This window comes from Microcaecilia unicolor, chromosome 9 (genome assembly GCF_901765095.1).
Source record: "Microcaecilia unicolor chromosome 9, aMicUni1.1, whole genome shotgun sequence".
Classification (NCBI taxonomy): Eukaryota; Metazoa; Chordata; class Amphibia; order Gymnophiona; family Siphonopidae; genus Microcaecilia; species Microcaecilia unicolor.
The window spans coordinates 183776469-183798294 of record NC_044039.1 but is presented as its reverse complement, the minus strand read 5'-3'; the positions used below and the strand labels follow the sequence as shown (position 1 = coordinate 183798294).

The window sequence follows — 21826 nt, the reverse complement described above, 5'->3', positions numbered from 1 at the left end:
CACTCGAAGTGGGGCTGGGCTTCCCTAAAAGTGCCCAGGCTCCTGACGTCACTCCTGCACGTCCTCCTGCTGGCTCAATAACAGCAGGACGATTTAGGACGCCGTCCACCAGGCCACTACTAATCGAGGTTTGGGGCCGGGATCACAGCAGCGCCATGACAATTTTATATTAGATCCTCTATACTTGATAAAACTGACCATCATTTTCTATCTCAGCTATACAGAGGACAATTTTAAAAATGATTTATAGAAATAGAAATAATTTTAGCCATTGCAATTGTCTATCTGTTTAAAAGTCTGCATGTTCTTCCACAACGCATGTATTTTAAGGCAGATTGAGAAGAAACATTTCCAGGGGTGTGCATAAGTCGAGTATGTATGGAGATTGCATTTTAAGCTCTGTCACACTTACTTTTCTAGAAAAATTCTGCCTGCAGAGAAAACAGATGCAAGTGACTGCATGTACTTTGAATCAAGGTTCCAACGAGAAAGAATGTAGATATGGTTTGCTCTGAAAATTGGTGTGAAGGTCGTGGGTAAAATTATGTGTGGCTCATCATCTAGTACAGACATTTTGAAAATTGCCTACACAGGGGCTGATGCAGAAATCTCAGCACAGAGTTTCCTAATACATGCGTAAAAAAAAAACCTCAATGGAGAAATAAAATACGTATACAATTAACTTGTGTGCATAAAATGTACGCAAATATGGGAGAGCACATCAGACACTTGCACATAAGCTTGAAATATTGATCCCAATCTTAGCCCTTCAAGACTGCCTTTGCCCTCAAACCACAACACCTGCAACTTTATATCTATTACTCTCACTTCTCCTTTCCTCCCTTTGGTTTGCCCATTCAATTTTCAATAAATGTACTTTCATCCACAGTCTCTCACTCCCTCCGTATCATTGCTTAAACTGAAACCTGGCTTTCTCCGTAGGACTCTGCTTCATTTGCTGATCTCTCTTTAGTGTTGACTGTCTGTTGACTGGATTTTAAGCTCCATGATGCAGTGACTGTCTCTTCTATGTGTCTGTATAGCACTGTGTACACCATGCAGCACTGTATAAATGTCTTGTAGCAGTAGAGGAGAAATGTTGAATGGACTGAGGTAGCAAGGGAGCAAAGCAAGAGATGTAGGGTGAGAAAGTAGGTGAGGATAAAAAAGAAAGAGATTGGGAAGAAGGGTGAGGTGGCGTGGAGGAGTGGCCTAGTGGTTAGGGTGGTGGACTTTGGTCCTGAGGAACTGAGTTCAATTCCCAGCCCAGGCAGCTCCTTGTGACTTTGGGCAAGTCACTTAACCCTCCATTGCCTGCCACATTGAGCCTGCTATGAGTGGGAAAAAGTGTGGGATAAAAAAAAAAAAAGAGAGATAGAAAGTAGGCAATGTAGAGTAAAAAACTGAATGAGGAAGAAAATGAAGAGAGCAAAATATGTAGGTATATGGTCCAAAGAGACAACAAAGCCATATATAAATATCAAAATGTGTTATGAAATATTGAAACTGAAAACTGACTTGCTTGTAGTTGGCTCCTCGGTTATTTTGTAATAGTCTATATATATGACCACCCAAACTTCCTGTTTTTGTGCCACCCAGACATCTGGTGACTTTTTAGCAAGACTTTCCCTTTTCCTGCAGAAGCTTTGCAAAGTATAATTTATCAGAGCACAGAGAGAACTAAATATTGTAATCTGGCCTGTCGCTGAATGATTCATTATACTAAAACATCTTTTAAAGGGTGAAAGAGGAGTGTGCAGTAGTAAAACACATCCCAATTAGCTCTCTATTAATGATCCTATAGTAGTATGGGTTGTACATTCAAATGTTTTATTTTTGTTTGCATGATAATATGGTCTGATCTATGACGTTTTTCTCCTATAGAAACAGAAGGGGAGAACGATAGCGGACATACACCTCACTCATGGAGCTCTGCTGTGCTAAGGTTGATTACCAGCATGGGAAGGAAAAGGAAGGAGAAAATCATCCATAGAGGCTTGCCCATGTCTGGCCCAGTGACCCAGTATGTGCAGCATTTGAATTGGGAGGTTTATGTACCCTTTTGACCCCAGTGGACCCAGGGGGGTATGTTGGTGATTTCTACTGGTCTTGAGGTGTCTTTGAACTCTGGGGAGAAGACTCTCCCACTGCCTCCATAAATGCTGTGAAAAGCAATTTCCAGTGGTTGGGTCCCATTGTTAACGGCTGATGATGTGGCTGATGGGCCACGGGGAGACGAGGGAGTTCAATTATCAACAGAGAGACAGCAAAGGAGATGCAACCTATAGGTTCGGTAATGGGATGGGACAAACAAGCATGCTCTGCTGAGTAGGGAAGCAGGAAGATTTTTGCTGGACGCAAGTGGGCAGGATATGAATGAAGTGGAGGAGAGTGCTGGAGTTGTTGGGACTGGGGGGGGGGGGGGGGGGAAATTTAAAGAGTTTGGAAGAATGGAGCAGATGTCTGGCCTCTTTATTCCTGCACCAGTGACCTTTGGTGTAACCCCCACTACCAGCTCCACCAGCAGAAATAACCTTGGGCCAGGTATGAATACTGGTCTCCAGAATGAAGGCTTCCCTTACTGGCTGCTTTTGACTCCTAACCACTACTCACTTGCCCTGTCCTTTTATCCTCACCTCTTTATTCCCTTACCTTATTGTTCTGTCTGTTTTCCTGTCTTATCTAGATTGTAAGCTCTTTGAGCAGGGACTGTCTTTTTCGTGTATGGTGTACAGCGCTGCATATGCCTTGTAGTGCTATAGAAATGATAAGTAGTAGTAGTAGTAGTAGTAGTAGTGTGACTTTATTAAAGAAACTTTTGTTAAGTTATCTGCCCAGGATACAAAAAGCATGAAGAGTGTTTGTTGGTTTGTGAAGAGAAGATAGAATCTTTAATATCTCTGAATATAGCCCTATCAAAGGATAATGTATCCCTTAGAAATAAGACAGAGAAAACTCAGTAAGGAGGAAGAATCTGAGATTTATTAACTTTCCTAAGTTGGAGTATGTTTTGCCTTTGTGAATGCTGAAAAAATATTTTTGGAGATTCTGAAATACTCTGTTGAACATTTCATCCTATACTAAGGAGATTTTTTTTACTAAGTTGTGTTAAGCAGCTAGCGTGGGTTTTACTACGTGGTAGAATTTAGCATGGACCTATGCTAATGTCTATCACACATTAAAGCCAGCAGGGCTGTGTTACACCTGCGCAAACTACTTGATGTAGGTAGGAGTGGGGAAGTGGGCATGACATGAGCAGGTCAGAGGCGTAGCCAGTGGTGACAGCTAGTGTGTGATGGTACCGCCGGAGGATGTGGTAGCAACGGTTAGGGTATCTGGGTTTAAAAAAGGTTTAGACAAATTCCTGGAGGAAAAGTCCATAGTCTACTATTGAGACAGGCATGGGAAGCAACTGCTTGCCCTGGGATTTGTAATAGGAGTGTTGCCACAATTTGGGTTTCTGCAAGATACTTGTGGCCTGGCTTGGCCACTGTTTGGAAAACAGGATACTGGGCTAGATGGACCACTACTCTGACCCTGTATGGCTACTCTTATGTTCTTATGACACTTTCCTGCTCTCCTTTTCCATTTTTATTTCCTCCTAACAGGGCCACCGAGAGACTGGGCCGGGCCTGGGGCAAGGCCGTCCCCGGGGCCCTGCCCCCATCCCCGCTGCCCCTCCGAGGTCGTCGTCGTCACCGCCCCCCTCCGTCCACCACAGGGCCGGGACGCCCTGAATTCAAATCAAAGCGCCTCACCTCGACCTCGCTCCGTGTGAAAGAAGCACAGCAGTGGCAGTCTGCAGATCGCCTCCCTTTGGGTCTTCCCTCCATGTGTCCCTCCCTCGCCAAGGGCGGGACACAGGGAGGGAAGGCCCGAAGGGAGGCGATCTGCAGACTGCCACTGATGTGCTTCTTTCACTCGGAGCGAGGTCGAGGTGAGGCACTATGATTTGAATTCAGGGGGGCCCGGCCCGGTGGTGGACGGAGGAGGGCGGGTGGAGGGGACTGTGGCACCGGGCCCCCCTTGGAGGCCCGGGCCCGAGGAATTTTATCCCCCCTGCCCCCCCTCTCGGCGGCCCTGCCTCCTAACTCCTCCCAGAACTGTCACTTTATCCAACATGGGCACTATATTTCTGCATTGTATTCCATACACACTCTCCGTGGCCTGGGCTTCTTCCCACCCATGGACCTCCCAGTTACTCCCCCCAGTGACTCTCTAGGGGACTTACATTCTCAGTAATCCCCAACCTAACAGGGGATTACACAGAGAAAAATTCACTTATTGATACCATCTGGAATCTATCTTCCAGAAAAGAGCAGAACCAGTGTAAAGCTAAGCTCTTAGAGAGCAATTCTGTAAAGAGAGGTCTATATGGAGCCTATTCTATAAACTGTAAGGAATGTGGGTGCATATTTTTCTTTACAGAGTGCTAGTGTAACAGGTAAAATATGTGCCTATATTTTAAATGTGACCACTTGTGCCAAACATAGAGCTGGTGTAAATGCTCATGCCTAGATGATTCATGCATGTGTGTGAATTATAGTATTGTATAAATTTACATGCATAAATGCCCATGCTCCATCCCCCCCAAAATGCAGGGTCATGTATTTGGTGTGCAAAGCCCCAAGGGAATGGTACAGTTTAGAGGGTGATAAACTTTTGTGCACGAAAGAGGAGCAGGACATGGGTGTGATCTTGTGTGATGATCTTAAGGTGGCCACACAGGTAGAAAAGGTGACGGCAAAAGCTATAAGGATACTTGGGTGCATAGGGAGAGGACTGGCTAATAGGGAAAAGGTGATGATGCTCATGTATAAGACTCTGGTGAGACCTCATTTAGAATATTGTGTACTATTCTGGAGAACGCACCTTCAACAAGCTACAAGCAGGATGGAGTCGATCCAGAGGGCAGCTACTAAAATGGTCACTAGTCTCTCTTCATCATAAAGTGTATGGGACAGTCTTAAAGATTTCAGTATATATATTTTGGAAGAAAGGTGGGAGAGGGGAGATATGACAGAGATGTTTAAATACCTGTGTGGCAGAGGTGGACTGACAGTGGTCTGAGCCCCATGGGTACTAAATGTTATTGGGCCTCTGCCCCTACTGCTGCCTGGCCCCCACTGTTGCCACCCCCACCTTTGCTGCCATCCCTGCCTTTGTTTCCAGCACCCCCCTGCACAACACAGCCTCCCCAAAAAGGCCACTAGATCACCAGGGCCCTTCAAGGGCCCACCAAGGCTTGTGGGAGCTGTAGAGTGTGTGTGTGTGTGGGAGAGAGTTAGGGAGAGCATCACTTGGCCCCCAGAGCATGAAAAATAAAAAGAACTAGAATGCACCCCACTAACAGACTCATCTTAACTCTATTTATTGATTTTTCTCATTCCTGCACCCCCGATTTCGATCACTATTTGGCTACTTGCCTCTCGCACACTCTACACACTCTTTTCCTCCATTTTTTGAGCCTTTTGATGTAGCACCTGCGATTCTTTTTACATTATGTTCCTCCTGTTCTCTGGCCACCAGCTGGTTCACATACTTCACCCCTTCCACGTTTTATTTTTGAGCGGCCCATTTCTGTTCTTGTCTCATAGGTCCCACTCTTCATTTTTTTATTTTAATTTTTTTCAGATCAGTTTTCTAAGTTTTGTTCCTGGCTATTTAAATGTTCTGTCTTGTAGGTACTTTTTTAGTTTGGCATTCTAGTTCTTTCTTTTTTTTCATGTCCCGACTTCTTTCCCTTACTCATTAGCTATTTCTCCCTTTTCCATCAGCCAGTTATTCCTCTCCCATTGCACCAGCATGTTTTCATATTCAGAACCCACTCCTTTTCCCTCCTCTTTTTTTATTTAAGTTCTATTTTTCGATTATAGGAGTACTTTTTTCATCTCCGATATCCTCGGTGATCACACAGTTCCTGTATGCACGGTCTTTTTAAAGGTATGTTATCTTTTTCTTTTTTTCACTTTATGTTCCACCACCTTTATTTTCACGCAAGTTTTTTCTTTCTTTCTTTCACAGACCATTTTTGTTTTCCACCCACTATTATTATTTGACATTTACTACCCTTTGCCAGGTCAGTATTTTCATTCCCTCTTTTCATGTTGTTTTCTCTTATAATCTTTCCAGAGTTTTATCACCACATTTGAGTTTTGAATACGTTTTTTTACTTGTTCAGTTCCCCCCTTCATGTTTCATGCATATTTTATTACTTGTTCCAAGACTCCATTACTTTTCTATTTATGTTTTTAAAAAAACCTCTAAAAAGAAGTGATCTCAAAGAACCACATTTTTTTTATTTGTCCAAAACAAAAAATATTGTTTGAAAACGTATCTTCATTATAACTGAACCACGATATTGAGGACATCAGTATGTTCATGAATACAGTTCTGGGTTTCGCCCAACTGAAGTTATCTCCAGGGAATCCTATGATATCCACCACTTAGGGCCCTGTATACTAAGCCATGTTATAGGCGCGTTAGTGTTTTTAGCATGTTAACCATGTACGTGTGTTAACTGTGTAAGCACCTAAAATATCCCTATAGGTGCCTACACGGTTAGCATGCCTGCTAATTGTAGGTGCGTTAAAAACGCTAATGCACCTTAGTAAACAGGGCCTTAGTCTCTTAAGTTATTTATAATATTGAAAAAAAAATCAGTCCAGTTGACAACATTCTCTATGTGAAAGATCACTGAGGAGTCAGGGCCTAATAACTAGTATATCAAATTTTCCTACTTGAAATAACAAACCTACCTGCGTGAAGTTGTTTGATTATCACTTTTATTTTGATTTCTGTGGTTGTCATTTAAGGACATGTGGAAATGTGTGTAGAAAGTAACTGCACGAAGCTGAAGTGAAATTTTAAAAGATAAGATGTATGCAAACATTGAAAGGGTCTTGTTCACTTATGGACCCTTTTACTAAGATGCGGCAAAAAGTGGCCTGCACTAGTTTGGACGCTTGAAATTGGCACGTGCTAGGCCATTTTTTACTGCAGTGGGTAAAAAGGCCTTTTTTTAAATAGGGCAGTAAATGGCCATGCGCTAATAAGGGCTCACGTGCTACTCGTGTGGTAATCAGGCAGCGTGTGGCAATGTGGCCGTGCTGCCGATTACCGCCGGGAGCACCCCTCATGGTAGAAAACAGAAAATTATTTCCTACTGCGGGAAACAGTGCATGCCAACTTCAGAATTATCATCGGGCACCCTTGCTGCCCCAGCGGTAGTGTTGATTTGGCAAGTGCTACCAGCGCATTAGCCCTATACCGCAGCTTAGTAAAAGGGCCCCTTAATGCTATGTGTTCTTCTGTCAGAGATTAAACTCAATAAAAATAATACTAGACCACATAAAATCTCATACTGTTTAAGCACACGATAAACTCTCTGACTGAGTATAGTCTGGGTAGGATAGAAAACTATAGTCTCAGATATTAGCAGATCCATATTCAAAAACCCATTAAGAATGTAAATGATCTAGATCATTTTATCTGCATACTTTATCCAGTAGAGCTTATCTAGATAAGTGTGCTATTGAATATGTCTAGATAAAGTTACCTAGATAACTTTAGGACAGCTCTTTGGCCGATCAGAGTTACCTGGGTAAGTTTGGCTGGCCAAGCAAAAAAAAAAAAGGAGGAAGAAACCTCATCTGAACGTGAGCAGCAAACAAAAAAGTGAGGTAGATTCAAGGAGGATATCTTTAATGTAAACAGCAGAAAGACGGTAAGGGGTCAGGTAAATCTCTTATGTTATGGCGAAAACGCTTAACAAAAGAGTAAAGTCAAGTCCAGGCTGTTGAATTCCTGTGATGCCCCAATAGGAAAAACCGCTGAGCTGCAAAAAACTGTCTGAACGTCAAATGTCAGTGACGTAAATTATGCAGAAGGAACTCTCCGTGTCACCTTTTTAAACATTGGGATAAATCTTGTGAGAGGCAAAAATGTTAAAACTGAAGGATTGCCCAGCTTACTCACAAGCTGAACAAGCCGTCTTGATATCGACTCCTAAGTGTCCTCTCTGGTGCAAAAGTTGATAAAAGAAATATTTAAGAGCAGATTCATCAACCACATTGAGATCTGAAACTCTGAATTTCAAAGGCACAAGAAAAATCAGTGTCATAGAGCAATTTCACGTTCAATGACACATAGCAAATAAGGGCAAAATGTTCTGCATTTGTTAGTCTAGACGTGTTCTATCTATCTATTATTTATTTAGTGGGACCTATTAACTACCTTCATGAACAGGTTCACCCAAGGTTTAACATAAAACTTACAATTTTGTTACTATTGTAACAATAGTAAAATGACCAAATATAAACATAAATACAATAAATGAGGTAAACTTGGAAATACGATGTCTGTACAATGCAAACAATAGACAGCATGGAAAAATATTCAAATATTATAGATGTAATACAATGTCAGCATAATACCATGAAATACCTACTAAGCAAGCAGTAGAACATTCAAATAACATAGATGTTAATGCTTTTCTACCTAGCTGAGGGGTCAAGTGCAGATATATAGATGGGGACTAGATGGGAAGTATAGAGTTGATTGGGATAAATAGATGGTTGGCTAAACTCAAGGCAAAATCTTTGTACAGTTAAACAAGATATGAGGATCTGGTCTAAGTTACAGGGTGTGCAGCAGAGCTTGTACAGATGTGGAGTGAGTGGATAGTCAGTTATCATATGTATTAAAGGTTTGCGAGAAAAGCCAGGCTTGCACCTGCTTCTTGAAGTAGAGGTAGTCTCGAGTTAGACGTAGCCCCTCTGGGAGTAAGTTCCAGAGTGTGGGAGCTACTCCCAAGAAGGCTATCACATCATACAATTTCTTTTGATGAGGGTGCAGATAGTTAAGCTCCTGAAAAGACCTTAGAGGTCTCAAAGGTATGTAGAGGGCTAATTTATTATTTATGTACTCTGGCCCATTTTGCCTAAGGACCTTGAAAGTCAGGCACAGAGTTTTAAATTTAGCCCAGTAAGGTACTGGTAGTCAATGTGGTTTTTGCAGGAAGGGTGTGATGTGGTCACACTGCTTGTAGCCTTCTATCAGTCGGGCTGCAGCATTCTGAATTAGTTGGAGCTGGTGTGAGCTCTTTTCGGTTTGACCAGTGTACAGGGCATTATAGTAGACTAGTTGTGATGTTAACATAGCATGGACCACTGTGGTTAGACTCATCTTTTCCATATATGGAGAGAGATTTCGTAGGTGCTGTAGGTGATAGAGGCAATTTTTGAAGGTTCTTTGAATTTGTGGGATCAGAGTGAGTGATGAGACTAGCAGTATCCCAAGATTCCTGACCTGTGATTTTAGGGGGAGTTCATACTTCCCAAAAGGTATTTTGAAGTCAGGTACTAGTCCACTTGTGTTAGGTTCCCAAAGAATAGGCAGTGTTTGTTGTTTTTTCGCCCATTCCTGAGTTGCGGTTAGACAGGCAGTCAGTTTATTCAAAGCTATGGGTAGCAGAGGCATACCAAGGGCGGGGCGGTGGGGGCAGTCCACCCCGGATGTCAGTGGGTGGGGGGGGGGGGGTGCTCCACTGGCGCTGCAGTCAGCCCTTGTCTCCTGGAAAAAGCTGTGAAGCGGCGTGGCAGGCAGTGCCTCGCATCTGCCCTGCTTGTAAATGAACGAAGTAAATCTCCTCCTCATCGTCGGGCCTTCCCTCACTGGGTCCCGCCCTCCTCTGAGGTAACTTCCTATTTCCGTGAGGGCGGGACCCAGTGAGGGAAGGCTCAATGACGATGAGGAGATTTACTTCATTCGTTTACAATCAGGGCAGACGTGAGGCGCGGGACAACTGTGAGGGAAGGGCCTGAAGGTGATGGCGAGAGAATGGTGTGGGGGGACCTTCTGGGAAGCGCCGTCATCATCGGGGCTCTGAGGCAACTGCTAGGCACGCGCTGTGTGGATCGGCTCCCCTCCCTTCCCTCCCACCCCACCTGCACGGGAGAGAGCTCGACTGCCGCTTGCACCGCATCCTGACTCCGACTCTTCTGATTTGGGGAAAACCAAACTCTGCTTTTCTTTTCTGAGCTTTTTCTTTAAAGGCAGGGTGGTGGCAGGAGACGAGGGCTGCTGGTGGTCGGGTCGGGGGCTAAGATGGGAGAGGGGGGTTTCAGATGGGAGAAGGGGGGTGGGGAGGGGGGTTTCAGATGGGAGAAGGGGCCATGCCTGAAAATGGGAGCCATGCCTGGGGCTGGTGGGAAAATGGGTCTGGGGCTGAAAAGGGGGTCCCTAATGCAAGGCATGTGGATGATGGGAGCTGAAAAGGAGGGTAGGTGGGATAAGGAGGCTAGTACTGGAACTGGGGGCTGAAAAGGGGCAGGGGCTGAAACTGTGGGGACTGGGGGCTGAAAAGGGGACTGGGAGAAGTGGCTGGGGCTGAAGCTTGGGACTGGTGAGAGAAAAGGGCAGGGGCTGAAACTGCGGACTGGTGGGATAGTGGAGCTGAAACTGGGGGCTGAAAAGGGGGGGGGGGCAGGTGGGAGAGTAAACAAACATGTGGACAAAGGGGAGCCGGTTGATATTGTGTATCTGGATTTTCAAAAGGCGTTTGACAAGGTACCTCATGAAAGTCTACAGAGGAAATTGGAGGGTCATGGGATAGGAGGAACAGTCCTATTGTGGATTAAGAACTGGTTGAAGGATAGGAAACAGAGAGTGGGGTTAAATGGGCAGTATTCACAATGGAGAAGGGTAGTTAGTGGGGTTCCTCAGGGGTCTGTGCTAGGACCGCTGCTTTTTAATATATTTATAAATGATTTAGAGATGGGAGTAACTAGCGAGGTAATTAAATTTGCTGATGACACAAAGTTATTCAAAGTTGTTAACTCGCGACAGGATTGTGAAAAATTACAGAAGGACCTTACGAGACTGGGAGACTGGGCGGCTAAATGGCAGATGACGTTTAATGTGAGCAAGTGCAAGGTGATGCATGTGGGAAAAAAGAACCTCAATTATAGCTACGTCATGCAAGGTTCCACGTTAGGAGTTACGGACCAAGAAAGGGATCTGGGTGTCGTCGTCGATAATACACTGAAACCTTCTGCTCAGTGTGCTGCTGCGGCTCGGAAAGCGAATAGAATGTTGGGTATTATTAGGAAAGGTATGGAAAACAGGTGTGAGGATGTTATAATGCCGTTATATCGCTCCATGGTGCCACCGCACTTTGAGTATTGTGTTCAATTCTGGTCGCCGCATCTCAAGAAAGATATAGTGGAATTGGAAAAGGTGCAGCGAAGGGCAATTAAAATGATAGCGGGGATGGGACGACTTCCCTATGAAGAAAGACTAAGGAGGCTAGGGCTTTTCAGCTTGGAGAAGAGACGGCTGAGGGGAGACATGATAGAGATATATAAAATAATGAGTGGAGTGGAACAGGTGGATGTGAAGCGTCTGTTCACGCTTTCCAAAAATACTAGGACTAGGGGGCATGCGATGAAACTACAGCGTAGTAAATTTAAAACAAATCAGAAAAAAGTTTTCTTCACCCAACGCATAATTAAACTCTGGAATTCGTTGCCAGAGAATGTGGTGAAGGAGGTTAGCTTGGCAGAGTTTAAAAGGGGTTAGACGGTTTCCTATAGGACAAGTCCATAAACCGCTACTAAATGGACTTGGGAAAAATCCACAATTCCAGGAATAACATGTATAGAATGTTTGTATGTTTGGGAAGCTTGCCAGGTGCCCTTGGCCTGGATTGGCCGCTGTCGTGGACAGGATGCTGGGCTCGATGGACCCTTGGTCTTTTCCCAGTGTGGCATTACTTATGTACTTATGTGGGCTGGGGCTAGAACTAGGGGCAGATGGGATAAAGGGGCTGGAACTGGGGGCTGAATAAAGGGGCAGAGAGAGAGACGGGACAGATCCTGGATGGATGGATGGATAGATAGAGGGTGGGGGAGAGGGAAGGCAGACCAGACCCTGGATGGATGGATGGGAGGGCAAATGGTGGATTGAAGGGGCAGAGAGAAAGGGCAGACAGTGGATGGAAGGGATAGAAAGGGCAGACAGTGAATGGAAGGGGGAGAGAGCGAGGGCAGACAGTGAATGGAAGGGGGAGAGAGAGAGGGCAGATGGTGGATGGAAGGGGCAGAGATAGAGGGCTGATGTGCATGAAAGGGGCAGGGAGAGAGGGCAGACATTGGATGGAGGGGACAGCAGAGAGGGCAGACACTGGATGGCAGAGAAAGAACGAAGACAGATGCTGGATGGAAGGAAGACAGTGAAAAGAAGATGAGGAAAGCAAAAGCCAGAGACAACAAACTGTAAATAAAATACATAAATATATATATTTGCTTTAGGATAAAGTAGTATTGTAGCTGTGTTAATAAATGTTTATAATAGAACATGTAAATAAGGTAATCTTTTTATTGGACTAATTTTAATAAATTTTGACTAACTTTCGGGGAGCAAAACCCCCTTCCTCAGGTCAGGATAGGACACTGTAACAGCACTATACTGTACTGACCTGAGGAAGAAGGTTTGGCCTCTGACAGCTAAATGTATTAGTCCAATAAAATGGTATTTTATTTTCTATATTTTTTTTATTTCTATTTGTTAATTTGTAAAGTGGTGATTGGTATTTGTTAGTTTTTTTTTTCAAATTTACATCTGCTGTCTTTATATTTTGCACAGTACTAGGGGACATTTTCTGTTTCTGTGGTGTTGCATTGCATGCAGAGTCTGGCATCTTGGGAGTTCAGTTTAATTTTTGTCTAAATAGAAAGTTTATGATTACTTATTCTATAGTGGATTAGGGTGTATCTGTGTTTGTGAAAAAGATATGGCTTTCAGTTGGCATTGACTGTGCAGGATCGACGATCTGTCGGGTTTTGTTTTACAATACGTGAATTGATGTTCTAATGCTCACTGTAGTGTTTAAGATGCTTTCCTTTTCCTTGTGTGACTCATAGAAATGACTGCTTATGGTATGGTAGAATTGCTCTATAGGTCCTGAGTGTTTTGTATTCTCGGTATGCCTATTACTGGATTTTGGAGGGGGGTGTTAAAAAAATGACCGGCCCTGGGTGTCAACTACCCTAGGTACGCCACTGATGGGTAGACCTAGTTCAATGGACAAGAGTAGCTGCACATCACTTTTTTTTGTTACATTTGTACCCCGTGCTTTCCCACTCATGGCAGGCTCAATGCGGCAATGGAGGGTTAAGTGACTTGGCCAGAGTCACAAGGAGCTGCCTGTGCCTGAAGTGGGAATCAAACTCAGTACCTCAGTTCCCCAAGACCAAAGTCCACCACCCTAACCACTAGGCCACTCCTCCACTCTGCATAGAGAATTTTGTGCCAGTCGACTGAAACAGCTCAGCCAGAGGCTTGAGGTAGATATTAAATAAAATGGGAGACAGCGTGGATCTCTGTGGCACCCCACAGTTCACTGCCCAAGGCACTGATGTGCCGTTGCTGAAAAAAACTGCAGTCTGCAGAACTTTATAGCTAGGCGAGCTAAAGGAGAATTAGTATTAGTTGAGACACCCTTGGAGAGGGCATTGGTGGGTGGAGCAAATAGGGGATGTGTTACCAGAATAAACAGAGCCCTTTTAGGGTTCCAAAAACCAATTACATATTATTTATCCAGATGGGAATCTGCGCTAGTCACCTCCTTTGAATATGAACAGTGGGAGGTTATGTTCAAATCTTTGCTTAAAGTTTCGATATCTAGTAGTTTGATGGAAAATGGACATAAGATCTTGTACCACTGGTATTATACACCCGAGCAGCTTTATGCTGGCGAAGGTGCGGAATGGAGGGAGATATGATTCATATATGATGGACTTGTCCACATGCCCAAGAGTTTTGGACTTTAGTGCTGAAATTTGTATCTAATCTATCGGGAGTCCAGTACCCTTTAAGGATGGAATATTGCCTGCTGCATGCTAAGCCTTGAGGGGTGAAGTCTTTCATTGCATCAGCTGATAGCATCGCTGTTTGTTGCCAGCAAGTTGGTGCTGGCTGGTGCTTGGAAACAACCAACTATACCAGGCTTTCGGCAGGTTCTGCAGAAAATGGATTATATTCACTTAATGTCAAAGTTAACGGCGATACGCACTTGTCACCTAGCACGGTACCATTGTATATGGGACCCTTATGTGCAATGGTCTCCTGACCCTAAACTTTGTAAGTTGTTGCAGTAAAAGAGACACTTAAGCTTTCTCTATGTGTAAGGGGGGATAGGAGGGGGGAGATGGGGAGGGGGGTAGTGTTCCATTTTTTATGCAATTTACTATAGCGCTAGAAAAATTATCTAATTGGATATTTTGTCATATGGTTTGTTTTTTCTGTTGTAACAAATCCAAAAATAAAAACATTATTTAAAAAAAAACCTGCAGTCCATCTAACAAATAGGATTTGAGCCATGTAAATGCTGGGCCACTGATATCAGTTTCTGCCAGCCCTGTAAGCATGATATTATGATCCACAGTGTCAAAGGCTACTGAGAAATCCAGCAACACTAGTATCCAGGCAGATCCCTTGTCACGGACCGGTTTCTGTGCAGATTATGTTGTAGCCACTGCCACATTGCTATGAATTGCTGTGCAGTGTTTTCAATAGTCCTACCATCTGCTACTACTAATTTTGCATTAGGTGTGTATATTCAATTGCAGTATAAGCACTGAAATCACATCCATCCTGCAGTGGACTCAGGGGTTTTTCTAAGTGTGTACGTGCTAGAAACAACTTGGAGGCAAAAACGTACCTTACCACGTAACGATAATTAAGAATGAAAACGAATTTGGCTGATCAGCTTGTGAAATCTCCCCTAACTGTGCTTTCAATAGTAAAATGAAAAATTCTTCTTAAAATAATACTAATTTTAGAAGAACAATGGTCTTAAGTAACATTATTTGCCAGCCACTACCTTGCTGTTACTGACTTCCTCTGTAACGCAGCGTGACACTCAAGAAAGCATGTTTGTCTTAATATCTATCACATGTTTTTCTCATTGTCTAGCAGGAGTAATAATCAGTAATAAAATTGAAACAAATCTTACCTTCCATGCGTGAATACAGCAGTCTTTGGTTTCCAAGGGCAGCTTTATTCGTTTCCATATAAAGAGTTTTGGAGCGCTGTTCCAAGTGTGCAGACCACAATAGTGTAGAAAACAGTTACAGGAAGCTGTAAGAAAATGAACCAGTCTGCGAGCTCAGAAACCTCTCCCAATAAGATGAGCTCATTATAAAAAGGGCAGTTTGTATTTAGACTGTATAAGGAGCTAAATTGCTGATAGGCATAGTTATGACTGATCAAATAAGTAAATTGCAACCTAAAATAGAGTATTAGTCTAAACTACAAATGTGAAAAAAGAGATGTTGAGCTTGATGTGATAAAGCTGTTCTTAGTGTGCATTTTAAGGGCTAATTTTACTCCTTTAGCTAAATACCAGCAAAAATATATGCTAAAAAGTGCTTAAAGTTCAGTACATTTCTCATGTACTGTATGGAAAGACTTGCACGCAGGTATTACTTTTTAACAGCAATCCTAGATGTGAAGAAATGTTTTTAACCTTCATCAAAATCAATAGAAGAAAATGGAATCTATCTATCTATCTATCTAGATATAGATAGATATTGATATAGATATAGATAAATAGATAAATAGATATAGGACTCCTCCCCTCCTACCCCAACCCATCTACCTCCCTCCCACTCAGCTTTAAGATGATCTCAATTAAGCATAGATAAGGAAGACAATAAGGAGACTTTCTAAAGAAGTTTGCCATAGAAACATTTTTAGGTACATTTGAAGCAGGAAGCCTATGAAGGAGTCAGTTGGACCATTAGATGATCACAGGGTAAAAGGAGCACTCAGGGAGGACAGAGCCATAGCACAGAAAATTAATTAATTATTTGCATTGGTCTTTACTGCAGAAGATATAAGGGAGCTACCCATGCCAGAAATAGTATTTGATGGTAAATGAGTTGAAGGAAATGAAATAAATCTCAGTGAACTTGGAAGATGTAATATGCCAAATTAACAAACTAAAACAGTAAATCACCTAAATAGGTAGTATACACCCCAGAGTACTGAAAGAACACAAAAATGAAATCGCAGATGGAAAAATTATATCTTACCTGATCATTTTCTTTCTTTTAGTCCCAATAGATCAGTCCAGGACTTGTGGGTTATGTCCATCAACCAGCAGATGGAGACAGAAAAAGAAAATAGTTCTTGGTGATTTGCTCCTCAAGTGTATCATGCAATCCTAGAATCCTCAGTATTTCAAATGACAGAACAGTGGAGGTCATATATAGTGTACAACACATATGTTAGCAATAAGTCTTAGCTTAGAAAGAAGGCAGTGAGAATACCAATATAGACATAAAGGCCCATAATAAGCCAATGCTATGGAAGCTGATTGCCATAAATATGAGGTATTGAACATTCTACTGAGTAGAAGCCTTAGATAAAGCTCTGCCAGAACATGAACTTGAGGAGAACTTTTCCATGCAAAAACATGGGATTTTTTTTTCTACACAGAAGAGACTGAGAAATCTGTCTCAACTTCTCCTGGGAAGAAGGTGCTCCTGGCATATATCCGCCAGGGTGTATGCAGAAAAAACCTAGTGTAAAAACAGAAAAGGATGGGCTAAAGGACAAAAAATTATCAGGTGTCATGGTCCTACCGTGACTTGACGACATCCGAGGTCGGGGCCAGTCTGAGGGATCGCTGACGAGCGAGGAGGAGTCTGTGGCTGCATCCGCCGGCGCCCCTGTCAGCATGCTCAGGAGCTGTGTTCGAGGTTTGGATGGGCCGGTGTCTGTTTTGGATGATGTCAGACACCGGACTCGATTTAACCCTGTCAATTCTCCAGACTGACGCTCTCGCATTAAAGCCGCCCTAGCTTATGGTCTGCTGGTTAGCTGTGGGTCTCAAGACGTTGCCTTGTGAGTTCCAGCACAGCTTGTTGCTGCTTGTGTGTGTGTGTGTATGGGCTTGTCTTCTGCCCTTGTGCTTTGTGAGTTGGTTCCAGTGCAGCTTGGTGCTGCTTGTGTGTTTGTGTGGGCCCTGAGCTTAGGTAGTATGTTCAGGTGTGGGGCCCTAGTCTTGTCTGGTCTTGCATTGTTTGCTGTGTGTCCGCTGCCTGTGTGTTTGGGCCACACACCTGCCTTATGTTTTGTTCTCTCCTGCTTCAGACCTCTGTGTGTGCTACATTTCTTCCTCTGCTTGCTGCTTGGGTTTCAGTTCGGCCTTGCAGCCCGAGTGGGCTCTCTTACGCACGAGTTCTAGTTTGGCCTTGTGGCCTGTTTGTTTTTCCTCTTCCTTCCATGCCTAGTATTTCTGGTCCTGGTCATGCGAGTTGGGCCTTGCTGCCTTTCAGTTTCTATCTTTGCTAGCACAGACCCCTGAGGAACCCTACTATCTACCCTTCTCCACTGAGCATACTGACCATTTAATCCTACTCTCTGTTTTCTATCTTTTAACCAGTTTTTAATCCACAGTAGAACACTACCTCCAATTTCCTCTGGAGTCTTTCATGAGGTGCTTTGTCAAATGCCTTTTTAAAATCCAGATACACAATATCAACCAGCTCACCTTTATCCACATGTTTGTTCACCCCTTCAAAAAATGTAGTAGATTGGTGAGGCAAGATTTCCCTTCACTAAATCCATGTTGGCTTTGTCTCATTAATCAATGGTTTTGAATATGCTCTGTAATTTTGTTCTTTATAATAGTCTCTACCATTTTGCCTGGCACCAACATCAGGCTCACTGGTGTATAATTTCCCTGATTACCTTTGGAACCTTTTTTAAAAAATCGGTGTTACATTGGCCACCCTCCAATCTTCCAGTACCAAGCTTAATTTTAAAGATAAATTACATATTACTAACAATAGTTCTGCAAGTTCATTTTTTCAATTCTATCAGTACTCTGGGAGGAATACCATCCAGTCCAGGTGATTTGTTACTCTTCAATTTGTGAAATTGCGCCATTACATCTTCCAGGTTTATAGAGATTTCATTCAGTTTCTCTGACTCATCAGCTTTGAATATCATTTCTGGCACCAGTATCTCTCCCAAATCTTCCTCGGGGAAGACCGAATCAAAGAATTCATATAGGGGGTCTTTTACAAAGTGGCAGGGCTTACTGCATGCCAAAATGGAACTACTGCTGGCCCAATGCGGCCACCTGCAGTAGTTCCAGCTGGAGCACGCGCCGTTTCCAGCATGGTGCTATCTCGGCAGTAGTTACCACTGGGTTACCGCGGGAGCCTTTACCACCACCTCAGTGTGTGGCAGTAAGTGCTTCCTACCACATGGGCATTTTTTTTTGGGGGGGGGGGGGCATTTTACCAGCTGAGGTAAAAAGGGCCCTGGTGTGTGGGAAAAGAACCCCCATGCTACTGCAGGGCCTTTTTTCTCACAGCTTAGTAAGAGGACCCCTTAATCTCTCCTCTATGGCTTTGTCTTGCCTGAGTGCCCCTTTTACCCCTCGGTCATCTAGCAGTGCAACTGATTCTTTTGCCGGCTTCTTGCTTTTAATTATACCTGAAAAAGTTTTTACTATTGGGCTCATTTTCGAAAGAGAAGGGTGCCCATATTTCAACACAAATCGGGAGATGGGCGTCCTTCTCCCAGGGTCACACAAATCGGCATAATCGAAAGCCAATTTTGGGCGCCTCAACTGCTTTCCGTCATGGGGACGACCAAAGTTCCCGGGGCATGTCGGAAGCATAGCGAAGGCGGGACAGGGGCGTGCTTAACACATGGGCATCCTCGGCCAATAATGGAAAAAAGAAGGGCGTCCCTGACGAACACTTGGCCGACTTTACTTGGTCCCTTTTTTTTACGACCAAGCCACAAAAATGTGCCCTAAATGACCAGATGACCACTGGAGAGAATAGGGGATGACTTCCCCCTACTCCACCAGTGGTCACTAACCACCTCCCACCCTAAAAAAAATGTTTAATTATTTTTTCCAGCCTCAAATATCATACCCAGCTCCATGACAGCAGTATGCAGGTCCCTGGAGCAGTTTTAGTTGGTACTGCAGTGCACTTCAGGCAGGCGGACCCAGGCCCATCCCCCCCTATTTGTTAAACTTGTGGTGGTAAATGTGAACCCTCCGGAGCCCACCACAAACCCACATCTAGGTGCCCCCCTTCATCCCTAAGGGTTATGGTAGTGGTGTACAATTGTGGGGAGTGGGTTTTGGAGGGGGTTGGAGGACTGAGCACACAAAGTAAGGGAGCTATGCACCTGGGAGCTTTTTCTGAAGTCCACTGCAGTGTCCCCTAGGGTGCCCGGTTGGTGTCCTGGGATGTAGGGGGACCAGTACACTACGAATGCTGGCTCCTCCCATGACCAAAGGGCTTGGATTTTGTCGTTTCTGAGATGGGCGTCCTCGGGTTCCATTATCGCTGAAAATCGGGGACAACCATCTCTAAGGTCGACCTAAATGTGGAGATTTGGGCGTCCCTGACCATATTATCGAAACGAAAGATGGCTGCTCATCTTGTTTCGATAATATGGATTTTCCCGCCCCTTCACGGGGATGTCCTGTGAGGACACCCTCAGGAAAACTTGGGCGCCCCGTTCGATTATGCCCCTCCAAGTGTTTTTGACTCTATGATACATAAGAGACAATCAAAGTGTTAGTTTCACAATCATGAAATCCAATAAATGTGTTAGTTTCATAATAATGAATTCCAGTCCAATTCTAAATTCAACCCCTTTAAGTATTGCCATACTGGGAAAGACCAAAGGTCCATCAAGCCCAGCATCCTGTTTCCAACAGTGGCCAATCCAGATCACAAATACCTGGCAAGATCCCAGAAGATCTGCCTATATAAATTAGGTCAGAGGGACAAACAATCATGCAAATTACATTAGAACTATCACAAGAAGTATTAAAACACAAATAAATGTTCTTAAAAGTCTTTGGAATAACTAATTGATGTACCTCAATAGAAGATTTGCCACTGGCAACATTTGGAATGGCCTGTAATGTCCCTGTAATCCAATCTTTTATAAGTCAGTATTTCACCTATAGTCTTCCTCCTTCTATATGTGATGATAGGACTTTGTTGAAAGCAATTGAGCACTGTTTAGATTTCCCAATATTTAAAAATTAGGGCAGTAACCATAGAAATGTGTGCAGGATATGGTAATATTGCTACTACTCTAAGCATTTCTATAGCACTACTAGGTGTACACAGAGCTGTGCATATTATGTGCAGGTACTTTCTTTGTCCCTAGCAGGTTCACAATCTAAGTTTTGTACCTGGGACCATGGAGGATTAAGGGATCCTTTTACAAAGCTGCCTTAACGTCTGTGCATGTTTTTGATGCGTGCCAAGGCCCCCTTTTACTGCAGCGGGTAAAAGTCAGGGTTAAAAAAAAAAAGAAAAAAGAAATAGACGTATGGCAAGTGAAACACTTGCCATGCTGCCATTTTGGGTGGGAGCACTTATCGCCATCCATTGAGGTGGCGGTAAGGCCTCCCGTGATACCCCAGCGGTAACCGGGCAGCGGGCGGCACTGCCCGATTACTGATGGGTACATAGTGGCGCGCTGGGGGTGGAAACTACTGCTGGGCTGCTGTGGTAGCCCAGCGGTACTTCCCTTTTAGCTAGCGATAAACCCACTTTGGGTTTACTGCCACTTTGTAAAAGGGCCCCTAAGTGATTTGCCCAGGGTCACAAGGAGCCGTAGTGCAGTGGGAATTGAACCTGGTTCTTAGGATCTCGGCCTACTGCACTAACCATTAGGCTACGCCTCCTACCAATCTGTCCTCTTGGTCCTGTTCATTGTAACATAATAGCAAGTCTCTATGTGCAAATTTAGTCCTCAAATATGCTCTGTTAATTGCAGAAGTCAGATAGCCTCTAGTTGAAAATCTCCCCATCATTATTTGAGCTTGATGTTCAAAATTTTTATTTATTTATTTTTGTTACATTTGTACCCCACACTTTTCCACTCATGGCAGGCTCAATGCGGCAGGCATGGAGGGTTAAGTGATTTGCCCAGGGTCACAAGGAGCTGCCTGTGCCAGGAATCAAACTCAGCTCCCCAGGACCAAAGTCCACCACCCTAACCACTAGGCCACTCCTCCACACAGTTGAGTAGATACGTCTGTCGCATAAAAATTGACTAATTGGTAAACTCTTAGTCGGTAAGGATGGTGACTTCAAAAGTGTAAGAATGTATTTCTATTTACAAGTTTATGGTACACTGTAGTACATATGTCCATCCCAGACTTGTACAAATGAGCATCCAAAAAAGCAATCCCTTCATGGTTGTAAGTAGCCGTAAATTGTAAGAAAGGAGACAGTGTGTTTATCCATCTAAAAAAATTCTTCCAATTATTTAAATGTATCATCCATAAGAAAAAAAAGTCATCTAGGAATCCTTTCCATTTTGTAACAGATTTAAACCAAATGAAGAAAATAAAAACTGTTTTTAAAAAACAGCAACAAATGAAGAAGCTACTGATGAAGTTCCCATAGCTACCTCTTGTAACTGTTCAAAAAAATTGATCCTAAAACCAAAAATAATTGTGTTTTATGACCAGAACCTTTAAGGCCGAAACACGTTCCGTGTCGGGTTATTGACTGTTTTATTGAAGAACTTTTTAATCTTTGAAGTGCACACCACTGTTTGTGTGTGTGTGTTTTTTTTCTCTCCACTGTGTGGTTTTTTTGGATTGTTTTGCGGAGTTTGAGCTTCCTGTTTTGGTTTTTTTCTTATGACCAGAACTGCCAGTTTCTTCAAATATTCTGTGGAAATTCTCTGAGGTAAAGGTTGATTATTTAAAGACCTCACAATAATGTCTAATGCCTCATCCTGAGGTATTTGTGTA

At 43.5% G+C, this 21826-nt stretch overlaps 1 protein-coding gene across 1 annotated transcript in view; it reads right to left on the bottom strand.

The window, feature by feature from the left end:
* GPR132 (G protein-coupled receptor 132) overlaps positions 1–15084 on the bottom strand; it is a 79198-nt gene extending 64114 nt beyond the window's left edge. The window contains exon 1 of the mRNA XM_030215055.1: positions 15017–15084. The gene's annotated coding sequence lies outside the window, so the exon portion shown is untranslated. The remainder of the gene's footprint in view (positions 1–15016) is intronic.
* Between the last annotated feature and the right edge of the window lie 6742 nt (positions 15085–21826).